Below are 12932 nucleotides of genomic sequence, written 5' to 3' on the forward strand. Positions count from 1 at the left end.
AACACCTAAACCTAAACCTAGGCCCCCCAGCCGTCGCCTGCTGCTGTAATATGCTCATGTTTTTCTTTCAAATATTGTTGTTTTCATTGACTGCTCGTGGGGACGGGTTCCCCGTGGGTTTTGAAAACCCGACGGGTTTAGGGGACGTGCAAAAACTTAACCCCGCGCACGTTGATGGGGACGGGGACGGGTTTGCGATTTTCTCGTGGGGATGGGTTTGGGCAAGCAAAACCCGGTGGGTTTCGTCCCCGTTGCCATCTTGACTCCCGCCCGGCGAGGAGTTAGGTCGCTCGCCTCGTATAGATAGGTTCGTCCACCCACGAGATGGAGCCGCTGCCAGGCTATGTTATCTTTTTTCGTGGAATGGTTGGCCCACGAGCGAGACGTGCAGCTGCGAACTCTGCGCTATTTTTTGTCGTTGGTCGCTTGCACATGTAAAGCCCAGCAGGCCCAAATAATAGCAGAGCGTCAATTTTGTCACGGGAGCAGCGGCCCAGCTCATATAGCCATCTTTTATTAGCAGCGAACACTCACGGTCTTTTGCAAATCCATCCAACGGCTGAAAATTTCTAAACTCGTAGATCTGATGGCCAGAAGTCTTGATGGCATGAGAGGGCTGGGAGGATGCGCGGTTGTAATGTCTCTAAATATGTTAAACTTTGCATCGATGAAACTGGACAAGAATATTATGCATCACATGACCCAAAAAACTCTAACACAAAATGTACAAACATTTGCTAAAAAAATAGTATAGGAAGGGAGACACGGGCGCCACCAAATTGAGGCAAAGTTAGGACGGGAACTTGGTGCTCTCGGGTACCCGCGCATCCTATATGTGCAAAAAAAATAGAAATTCAAATAAAGTTAAAAAAATCCAAATCTTGTTTGGAATCAAAGATGATTAGGTATTGTACTCGTATAAAAAGTTTGGTCAAGAAGTGATTCCTATTGACTTTAGGGCAGAAAAGACAAATTTATGATGACAATATAGCGTGTATAGTATTTGTATATAGCGGTTTTTGCCAAATCTTCGACTCAGGATGCAAAGGAAATCATTCTGTGAGGAATCATTTTATACGACTACAATACTTGATTATGTTTGGTACCGAAAAAGATTTGAAATTTTTTAATTACTTTTTTCTTTTGCATATTGAGTGCGCTTTCTTCTTCGTATTTTCGGGCAAAGTTAGTACTATAAAAGGAAAGCTAGGAGAGATGCAGGGAGGCCGTATTAGCTGGGTAATAACTCAAACTAGTCCATATTAGCCATCACGTGAAACCGACGTACGTTCGACGGTCAAACAAAAGGAAAGAACGAAGCATATAACCGAACCGAATCCAAATCCAAATCAGATCGGATGCCCTACGTCTCCGTTATATACTGGCCAAGCAAAGCAAACTATCCACGAACGATTCTGTACTTACGTCTCCTGCGAGCGGCTTTGATGGATTCTGCTACGATGGACTGGCCGACCAAGAAGTCGCCGCAGTCCGGCTCTGCCCTGGCGCAGCTTGCCGCCGGCCTCAGCAAGCGCCTCGCGGAAGAAAACCCCAGGACCAACCTCGTCTTCTCGCCGCTGTCCATCTACACAGCTCTGTCGCTCCTGGCCGCCGGCGCCAGGGACACCACGCTGGACGGGATCCTCCGCATCCTCGCGCGCGGTCGTGTGGCGAGCTCGAGAGCTTCGTGTCCCGCATGGCGGCGGACGCGCTCCAGGACAGGTCCACCTCGGGCGGTCCTCGTGTGGCGTTCGCGTGCGGCGTGTGGAGCGACCTGTCGCGGCCGCTCAAGCCGGCCTTCCGCGAGGCCGTCGTGGGCACGTACAAGGCCGAGGCAAGCACCGTCAACTTCCGGGGCGCACCGGAGGAAGCGCGTGGCCAGATCAACGCGTGGGCGGCTCAGGTGACCAAGAACCTCATCCGCAACGTTCTCCCCAAAGGATCGATAAATCCGGCAATAACTCGGGTCGTCCTCGGCAACGCCGTGTACTTTAAGGGCAAGTGGGAGGACCAGGCGTTCGACAAGAGGGACACCATGCACGAACCCTTCTACCGGCTCGACCGCAGCAAGGTCGACGTGCCCTTCATGCAGAGTACAATGTCGCAGTTCGTCGCTGTGCACGACGGGTTCAAGGTACTCAAACTCCGGTACAAAATGGCGGTGCCTGATCACAAGGAACATGCGCATCCTCCTCCTTATATGGGCCGTGTTGATTCTCATTGCTACAACCATGACCGTGTTGATCAGCCCGGTGAGTATGGCGGCCGCGACCATGATGCTCCCTACGCCCATCCCCATGTGAGGGCTGCATACAACCGTGGGGGTCGGTCTGCAAATTATATTTCCACCGGACCCCCACCATACTTCCGTCATCGTCCCTATCCTACTCCTCCATTCCGCAAACCTACCTCTCCGTACGGCTATCCCAGGCCATATCCTAATGGTGCACTTGGTCGGTTTGGCCACCCTCCTAACCCACCATATATCGCCCTCCCCCATGTTCCATGGTCGGACTGGCTACACTGGTAATGCATTTGACAGCCGCTACAAGCCTGATCCTTGGGCAGGCAACGTCTATCCACTAGTAGAGACTAAAGGCCCTCCACGTGGCCGCTGGCTGGAGGTCCACCTTTAGTTTTGGTTAGTAACACCAACCGGTACCAAAGGAAATTTTATGAAAATTTTTTGAATTTTTTTATTTTCAAATTTCTGAATTATTTTAACCTCTAATCTCTAATCACCCCTCATCATTTCAAATCATCTAACTTCCTGAACGGTCACCCATCCTCTCACTACTCCAGCCTGAGCACGCTTAACTTCCGGGTTCTATTCTCCCTCGTTTCCAAGTCTGCACTTGTTGTTTTCCTGACAATAGTAAGATGTCAATTCTATTAACCCTCAGGAATTTAGCTTGAGCATGAAGTCACACATTTCACTGTTTGAGTTTGAAACTATTGTTCTAAAAAACAATAATTATTTAGTAACACTAATATTTCTTGAATAAGTAGTTTGACCAGATTTGACCAAAATTCAAAAAAACTGAAATAATTATTTAGTAACACTAATATTTCTTGAATAAGTAGTTTGACCATTGTTTGACCACGGTTTGACCATATTTGACCAAGATCCAAAAAAAGTGAAATAATTATTTAGTAACACTAATATTTCTTGAATAATTATTTAGTAACACTAATACTTTTTGAATAAGTAGTTTGACCATAGTTTGACCAGATTTAACAAAAATTCAAAAAAAAACTGAAATTTGAGCATAACGTTTTTTCCTTTTAGAATTTGAGGATTCTAAAAATTTGCAAACAGGCCATAGGCCGTCAAAAAATCGGAAGCGGATTTTCGTTCTGAACATTTTGATATATTATACGTTTTTCCTGACATCGTATGCAAAAGTTATAGCCGTTTTACATTTTTTGCAAAACATGTCCAAATTTAAGTTTTTAAAATTTCCTAACTAGTAGATGTAGTAATATAATTACCTCTCGAAGGATTTTATTTTTTGAAGTTTTTATCATTTTCTTTTGATTTTTTCAAAACAAAAAAGGCGATCCACCGGGGGGGGGGGTGGTAGAGTTTGAAAATGGGACCTTTAGTCCCGGTTTGAGACACAAACCGGGACTAAAGGGCACCGCACCCTTTAGTCTCAATTCGTGCCTCAAACCGGGACTAATGCCTTAGCCGCATGAACCGGGACCAATGCTCACATTAGTCCCGGTTCATGACTGAACCGGAACTAATGGGCTGACCCGGCCTGGACCTTTGCCCCCTTTTCTACTAGTGATCCATCCTAGTGTGCTGCTCCGTCGGTGTTCTCCGGCTCCAATCGTACTAGGTACACGCAGTTCTCCATGTGCATATTTCTCCCGGATGCCCATGACGGCCTGTGGGGGCTGCTGGACACGATTGAGTCCCGACCTGGGTTCCTGCACGACCACCTGCCGGAGCAGCAAATCGCCCTCCGCGAGTTCCGCATGCCAAAGTTCAAGCTGTCCTTCCATAGCAGCATCGTCGACGTGCTCAAGAAGCTAGGGCTTGAGCTGCCGTTCTGTGAGCATGGCAACCTATCTGACATGGTGGAGGACGATGGCTCTGGCTTGCCGATAGTGGTGGGGGATGTCATCCACAAGGCTGTTGTCGAGGTAAATGAGGAAGGGACTGAAGCCGCCGCTGTCACCGTGTTGGTCGGGGCTCTTGGATGCGCAAGGCCTCCGTCACCTCCAACACCTCCGTAGGTGGATTTCATTGCCGACCATCCATTTGCCTACTACATAGTGGAGGAGGCGACCGGAGCTATTGTCTTCGCGGGGCACGTCCTTGATCCATCCAAGGAGAAATAAATAGCTAGCTGTTGAGGTCGACAAACACATTGTTTTTCCTATTTTGAGTCCAGAACTGCTCCTACTTGTACTATGATGAATTATATTAAAAAGATGTCTTGTATATGTGTTATTCAAATAAAAATGTTGGTCTCATAAACTGTGAACTCCCCCATACAATTTACTCCGGCAGATAAAAAAATTCCTTTCCCGATGTTATCTATCTTAAGCCAACTTTTTTTCTACAATTGTTAGACCGTTTCAATACACCCCTTAAAAAAATTTAAAGGGGAATTTTCACCAATAAAAAATATAAGATTTGTTAGACTCTGGCAGCGTATAACATAACTCCGGGGGCGCACGGCACTGTTCTGCTCATGGTCAGCTATGTTCAGCGGGAGCCATCAAAGTCGACCCAGCAAATGTTGTCGTGGCCTTCCTGCCTCCCGTAAGAACTCTCTCGTCTGCTCTGGCGATGAACGAACTTAGGGCTAGGCTCCATCTGGTGGAGTTGACCAAATCAAATCTCCACCCTGGTGAGTCTCCCATGCAAGATCTGCTTTTCCAATCCCGAATCCAACTCCTCCGCTCCCTGATTTCATTCACTGGTTGTGGTTCGGGGTGACATGATTTTGGGGAGCATAGATCGGTTTTGCCACCCGCCCTTGGCTGTGTGTCGGTGCTTGATTTTGGGGGAGCACAAATGGTGGGATCCGGAAGCGGCGACATGGAGGCTGCAAAGGGGAACGAAGCAAGTGCGGACCAGACAGTGGTGTTGGCGGATCTGAAGGAGAAGGAGAAGAGATGCCATGTAGATGGGGCGGCTATGGAAGAGGACATGGCAGAGCTGCTGAAGCGCCTCAATCTCACTTCTGAAGAAGCAGAGGCGGTCATACTGGAAGATGAAAATGAAGAAGACTTGGTAAGCCTGAAATGGGCACTCATTGGCAAGGTATTATCCCCCAATATTTTGCATATTCAAACAATCATGTCTGCTTTAAGGCCAGCATGGGGTAATCCAAAGGGATTGACTGCAAAACCAGTAGCAGACAACACATTCATTGTAGAATTTGCTTCCCAATCAGACAAAGAAATAGTTAAAGATGGGGGGCCATCGACAGTAGGGAAACATGCTGTTTTGCTTAACGATTTTGATCAGACTCTAAAGCCATCAGAGGTGACATTTGACAGAGTCATGCTATGGGCAAGGATAATGAACCCTCTGTTCGAATTGATGAATAAAACATGGGTGGAATATCTGGGAGCCAAACCAGGCAAGGTGGAGAAAGTTGATGTGGATGAACAAGGTAGAGCATCCGGGAATTGCTTGCGTGTTAGAGTCTCAGTTGGGGTTACTCAACCTTTGAGGTGATGGGTCACGGCTTTCTCACAGAAACACAAGGCAATAGAAATATATGAGGTGAGATATGAAAGGCTTCCCCATTATTGTTTCTCTTGTGGTATAATTGGCCATTCCTCTCTGGAATGCCCAACACCTGGGGAGAGAGATAAGGAAGGAAAGCTACCATACAATGCTGATAGACTGTGTTTTAAAGAGGACAAAAAGAAGTATGCCTCAATGTACAGATCTGGACCTAGTTCCCAGTCAAGTGGCAAAAGCACATATCATGAAGACAAAAATGGGGATTCAATTGTCCCTCGAAAATCCAACGACGGGAAAGGAAGATAGAGGTGATCGGGGCTCTCGATGAGGTTACATCGCCAATGAAACAAAAGGAGCAAATCTACAAACAAAAAGGTAAGACGGAGGAGGACAGAGCAAGTAAAGCGTTGTTTTCTGCACAACTAGGTGGTGCAAAGATCACTGGGCAGAAGAGGAAACACGTGAAGGTGTATAGACTGAAAGGGCAGACGCAGGCCTCGGGAGACAAGAAAATCCTTGAGGCCCCAAACCTGCCATTAATCTTATTAGGGCAGGACGCAAACAATGCCTACCCTACTCCATCTCTAGCAACCAGTGTTGATGATGCTCTGAGTGACTCACACAAGAATTAAAAATGGAACAAGGTGCTCTCCTAACAGGATCGGCGGATCAGGCGGAGGCTGCATGGCAGCCCCGCCACACGCAATGAACCTGCTATGTTGGAACTGTCGCGGCTTGGGGACGGACGCGACGGTGGGCGAGCTAAGATGGCTCGTGAAAAAACATCGTCCCTCCCTCCTCTTCTTATCCGAGACGAAGATGAGGGATTCCATAGCACGGAACTTCATGTGGTCACTGGGATTTACTGGTTCTTATGCTGTAAGTAGTGATGGATTAAGTGGGGGGGTTGGTTCTTTATTTGGCCTCTTCCCTGTCAGTCACCTTGAAAGCCTTCTCCAAGAAGATTATTGACATCATTGTTAAACTAGAAGAGGGCATTGAATGGAGAGAAACTTTTGTGTATGGGGAACCAAGAAAGAAATTAAGACATATTTTTTGGGACAGGCTTCGATTCTTAAGAACAACTTGGTCAGGACCGTGGATATGTGCTGGTGACTTCAATGAAGCATTGAGTACAGAGGAGCACATGGGGGCAATGAACCGAAATGATAACCAGATGATGATGTTTCGGGAGTGCCTTTATGATTGTGGCCTGGTAGATTTGGGCGACATTGGTCCTAAATTCACATGGTCCAATAAACAAGAGGGCAAACGTAATACCAGGGTCAGATTGGATAGGGTTGTTGCCAATGGGGATTTCATGCAGATTTTTGACGATTGCACAGTAGAGAACATCATCACCACCACTTCGGATCATTATGCCATTTTGGTGACAATAGCGAGAAGAGATGAAAAGGTCCACAATGAACCAATCCAACAGTCCTTCAAGTTTGAAGCAGCATGGATGAGAGCCTCTGATTATGATCATATGATTGAGGAATATTGGAAGGTGCACAAAGGAGGCATTACTTCTATAGATAACACATGGTATGCTCTTAATAAATTGTCATGCAGCTTGCAAGAGTGGAGCAGAGTCTCTTTTGGCTCAGTTAAAAAGGAGATAAGGAAACTAGAGAAAAGGCTAACTAGTATTCGTAGAAATAATATTGTGAGCAACAACTCAGACGAAGAAAGAGATATAAAGAAGAGACTGAGTGAGTTGTTTGAAAGAGAAGAGATCATGGCTAGACAACGGTCAAGGGTAGAATGGCTCAGGGAAGGAGACCGGAATACCTCCTTCTTCCATGCTCGAGCTTCAGCAAGAATAAGAAATAACAGAATCAAATTCCTTCGTAAAGATGATGGATCTAGATGTGAAGACCCTGAGGGCATCAAAGGCATGGTATATGATTTCTATACCTCACTTTTCACCTCTGAACCCTCAGTTTCAATTGATGCAGTACTTGAAGCCATACCAAAGAAAGTTACTGAACAAATAAATGAAGCCCTGTGTCGAGAGTACACAAATGATGAAATCAAGGCTGCTTCCAAATGGGACCTACTAAGGCCCCGGGCCTGATGGTTTCCCGCCACTCTTTTATCAAAGACATTGGGACCTACTGGAAGAAGACATATGTGCTGCTGTAAAAGGATTTCTTATGGGCCATGACATTCCAGAAGGTTTCTACGACTCGGTAATTGTTCTAATTCCAAAATGCAACAATGCTGATTCGCTTGGTAATTTCCGACTAATAAGTTTGTGCAACGTCATTTATAAAATTGCTTCTAAAGTTATTGCTAATAGATTAAAGCCCTTTTTACCAGAAATAATTTCGGAATAACAAAGTGCCTTTGTGCCAGGGAGGCTAATAACTGATAATGTACTCATAGCGTATGAATGCCTCCATACTATAAGAAAGCAAAAATCAAAATGCCCCTTTTTTGCCTTGAAAATCGATATGACCAAGGCATACGATGGGATAGAGTGGAGCTACCTCAAAGGGGTGTTATTAAAGTTGGGCTTCCATGTTAATTGGGTTGATATGGTAATGAGATGTGTAACTTCAGTTAAATATGCTGTCAGAGTTAATGGAAGTTTAACAGATCCTTTTATTCCAACAAGAGGTATCCGACAAGGGGACCCTATCAACCCTTACTTATTTCTGCTATGTGCTGAGGGTCTATCTTGCCTATTGCAGGAAAAGAAAGAATCAGGGGAGTTGAAAGGTATTCGCAATGGGAAAACATGCCCTTCTATCTCACATCTCCTATTTGCTGATGACAACGTGTTCTTCATCAGGGGAGACGATAAAAGTGTTAATGCGCTTAAATTTGTATTACAGGTCTATTGTGATGGTTCTGGGCAGAGAATCAACATGCAAAAGGCGTCCATATTCTTTGGCCCTCACTGTGAGGAACTAGTGAAAGATAGAATAAAACAAAATGTTGGGATACAAGATGATAAACTGCAGGACACTTATCTTGGCATGCCGACGTGGGTGGCACGTTCCCCATCGAATTGTTGGAAATATGCCCTAGAGGCAATAATAAAATGGTTATTATTATATTTCCTTGTTCATGATAATTGTCTATTGTTCATGCTATAATTGTATTGACCGGAAACCATAATACATGTGTGAATACATAGACCACAACATGTCCCTAGTAAGTCTCTAGTTGACTAGCTCGTTGATCAATAGATGGTTACGGTTTCCTGACCATGGACATTGGATGTCGTTGATAACAGGATCACGTCATTAGGAGAATGATGTGATGGACAAGACCCAATCCTAAGCATAGCACAAGATCGTGTAGTTCGTCTGCTAAAGCTTTTCTAATGTCAAGTATCATTTCCTTAGACCATGAGATTGTGCAACTCCCGGATACCATAGGAATGCTTTGGGTGTGTCAAACGTTACAACGTAACTGGGTGGCTATAAAGGTGCACTACGGGTATCTCTGAAAGTGTCTGTTGGGTTGGCACGAATCAAGACTGGGATTTGTCACTCCGTGTGACAGAGAGGTATCTCTGGGCCCACTCGGTAGGACATCATCATAATGAGCTCAAATGTGACCAAGGAGTTGATCACGGGATGATGTGTTATGAACGAGTAAAGAGACTTGCCGGTAACGAGATTGAACAAGGTATAGGGATACCGACGATCGAATCTGGGGCAAGTATCATACCGGTAGACAAAGGGAATTGTATACATGATTGATTGAATCCCCGACATCGTGGTTCATCCAATGAGATCATCGTGGAACATGTGGGAGCCAACATGGGTATCCAGATCCCGCTGTTGGTTATTGGCCAGAGAGCTATCTCGGTCATGTCTGCATGATTCCCGAACCCGTAGGGTCTACACACTTAAGGTTCGTTGACGCTAGAGTTGTTATGGGAATTAGTGTGCAGTTACCGAATGTTGTTTGGAGTCCCGGATGAGATCCCGGACGTCACGAGGAGTTATGGAATGGTCCGGAGGTAAAGATTTATATATGGGAAGTCCTATTTTGGCCAACGGAAAATGTTCGGGATTTTTCGGTATTGTACTGGGAAGGTTCTAGAAGGTTCCGAAGTGGGGCCTACCTGCATGGGAGGACCCACATGAATGTGGGTAGTGGGGGCAAGGCCGCACACCCCTGGTCAAGGCGCACCAAGATCCCCCCTTAGAAGGAATAAGATCATATCCCGAAGGGATAAGATCAAGATCCCTAAAAAGGGGGATAACAATCGGTGGGGAAGGGAAATGATGGGATTTCTTTCCCCCACCTTTGCCAACACCCCAATGGACTTGGAGGGCAAGAAACCAGCCCCTCCACCCCTATATATAGTGGGAAGGCGCATGGGAGCCGCACCTCTTCCCCTGGCGCAACCCTCTCCCTCCCCAACACCTCCTCCTCCTCCGTAGTGCTTGGCGAAGCCCTGCCGGAGAACTCCAAGCTCCACCACCATGCCGTCGTGCTGCCGGAGCTCTCCCTGAACTTCTCCTCTCCCCTTGCTGGATCAAGAAGGAGGAGACGTCCCCAGGCTGTACGTGTGTTGAACGCGGAGGCGCTGTTGTTCGGCGCTTAGATCAGAATCAACAACGATCTGAATCACTACGAGTACGACTCCTTCATCCGCGTTCTTGTCACGCTTCCGCATCGCGATCTTCAAGGGTATGAAGATGCACTCCCCTCTCTCTCGTTGCTAGTCTCTCCATAGATTGATCTTGGTGATGCGTAGAAATTTTTTAATTTCTGCAACGATCCCCAACACCAATAGCTTTAACTTTCTCACTGGTCGGCTTTGGAAACAACTAAATGGTTGGAGTGATCGGCCTCTATCCAGGGCTGGGAAATAAGTCCTCTTAAAAGAAGTAGCTCGGGTGATTCCCACATATGTGATGAGCTGCTTTTAGATTCCCATGGGAGTGTGCAACAAATTGAAGAAGCCTATATGCAACTTCTGGTGGGGAATGGAAAATGGGAAGAAGAAGGTTCATTGGAGATCATGGGATTGGTTATCCTCCCCAAAATATTTGGGAGGCATGGGCTTTCATGACATGGCAATGTTTAACCAAGCTATGCTCGGAAAACAAGGTTGGCGCCTACTAACTGAGCCTCAGTCGCTGTGTGCCCGGGTGATGAAGGGGCGCTACTTCCCGGACGGGGATTTCTGGTCGGCTCGGTGCCCAAGATATCATCATATACCTGGCGTAGTATTATGCATGGTAAAAAAACTCCTGTAGCAAGGTATCATGTGGAGAGTTGGGAACGGAAAGACCATTAAAATCCTTAGAGATACCTGGATACCGGAGGTGACTCCTGGCACTTTAAATACTTCCCATCCATTTACTGACAACCAAACGGTTAATGCTCTAATGGAGGAGAATGGGAAACATTGGAACATAAATTCAGTAAGACAATTCTTTTCTGAAGAAATATCAAAGAAGATCCTTATCATTCCCATAAGCTCTGAAGGTTGCAATGATTTTCCCTCTTGGCCGTACACAAAAAATGGGATATACTCTGTCAGGTCTGCTTACAATCTAGCCAGATCACAATTGTTCTGGAAAACTCAAAGTTCTGACGGCAAGGGGGCATCTTCAAAACAGAGAATTATGGAGATAGCCTGGAAGAAATTATGGGCGATCAACTGCCCAAACAAAATGAAGGTTGTATTATGGAGGATAGCCCACAACTGTCTACCCACGGGAACTCAACTCCAGGTGCGGTCGATTCCAACAAGGTATGGCTGCTATTTTTGTAACCGCATGGAGAATGTTGAACATTGTTTCCTTCAGTGCGAATATGTTAAAGAAATTTGGAAGGACCTAAAAAAGGAGTATGGTATCTTCCTGAATCTAAAAAACTTTTCTCATATCAGGCAATGGGTGTTGGACTGGATATCTGAAGCCTCGGAGATCCACTCCATGATATTTGCAGTAGCTTTATGGCACATTTGGGACAATAGGAATTCTTGCCGAAATGGTGAGGCCTTACCTCATCCCCTACGTGTTTCCGGACAGATTAAAGCTTACATTGATTTTATCTTGTTGAACAATGTCAGATCTGAAGGTGTCGGTAGGCATGAGGCCTTGAAGTCAGTCAAGAAATGGACTCCGCCACCAGAGGGACTAATGTTGATCAACGTAGACGCTGCGATCTTCTCCAGTACTTCAAAAGCTGGGTATGGTGTTATCATGCATACTCATCTAGGGGTTATGCAGGCTGCTTGTCGAGGCTCTCTTGATCATGTGCAATGTCCTGAAGTTGCTGAAGCAGTAGCCATTCTCTAGGCACTCAAGCTTGCCGATTGCATAGGAGTTCGGTCATTTAAAATTGTGTCTGATTGTCTCTCACTTGTTAATAAGCTGCAACAGCAGGGGCGAGATAGGACTTCGACAGGTGCCATTGTTCATGATATTAAACTGAGAGCCAAAAAGTTTGTATCCTGTACTTTTAAGTATGTTAGTCGAGTATGTAATGAGACAACCCATGTTCTGGCCAGGTTGGCAGAACATGACCATGGATCCTCTTGGTTAGATGAGCCTCCTGAGATTATCAGGGCAATTATGTGTACTGAACAATTAAGGAATGAATGAGAGGCTGCTGCCCATTGTCTCAAAAAAAGCTATGTTCAGCGGGTGCAACTAAAAAACCATCGAGTGTTCAGTGGTTATGGACATGATGGGGGGTCATGCCCAGAGAGCTAGCATGCACCCCGTCACATCCCGTCGCCAAGGGGCATGCCGATCCTCACCATTGCATTCAGAGTTGGTCATGTATTTTTCTTCATATTCAGTAGGGTTGGAGCTGTAAGTAGAGCGAGGTGAGGCGCTACCCCTACCTTGATTTCTAGCATTTTTTAGGTACTAGTAAATATGGCAACGGAAGAAATATCGCACAACACATATGTTAATGGACCATGCCAGTAACACTTAAAACTTAAACAACTAATCTCATCAAGCTCAACACGAGGCCCGCCATTTGCAAGCTACTCCGTACAGAGCAAACGCACAATGGAATGGGTGAAGAAATTTCCTCCTTCTATAATTATATATAATTAAGAAATCCAGGCATTCGCATGAATAAATGCATTCGAAATAAAAAAATAGGGACTAAAGCAGCTAAATATGAACGTTTTCATAAAATCATTTGAATGTGGCTTTTGTTTAAGTGCCTTTTCAAATTCCTTTCAAACCTTTTCTAATATCCCACGTCTTTTCTACTTCAA

At 45.7% G+C, this 12932-nt stretch overlaps 1 pseudogene; it reads left to right on the plus strand.

The window, feature by feature from the left end:
* The first annotated feature begins 1230 nt into the window (after window positions 1–1230).
* Window positions 1231–4418, plus strand: LOC125524533 (annotated as a pseudogene).
* Window positions 4419–12932: the final 8514 nt, after the last annotated feature.

The sequence above is a fragment of the Triticum urartu genome, chromosome 7, assembly GCF_003073215.2.
Source record: "Triticum urartu cultivar G1812 chromosome 7, Tu2.1, whole genome shotgun sequence".
NCBI lineage: Eukaryota > Viridiplantae > Streptophyta > Magnoliopsida > Poales > Poaceae > Triticum > Triticum urartu.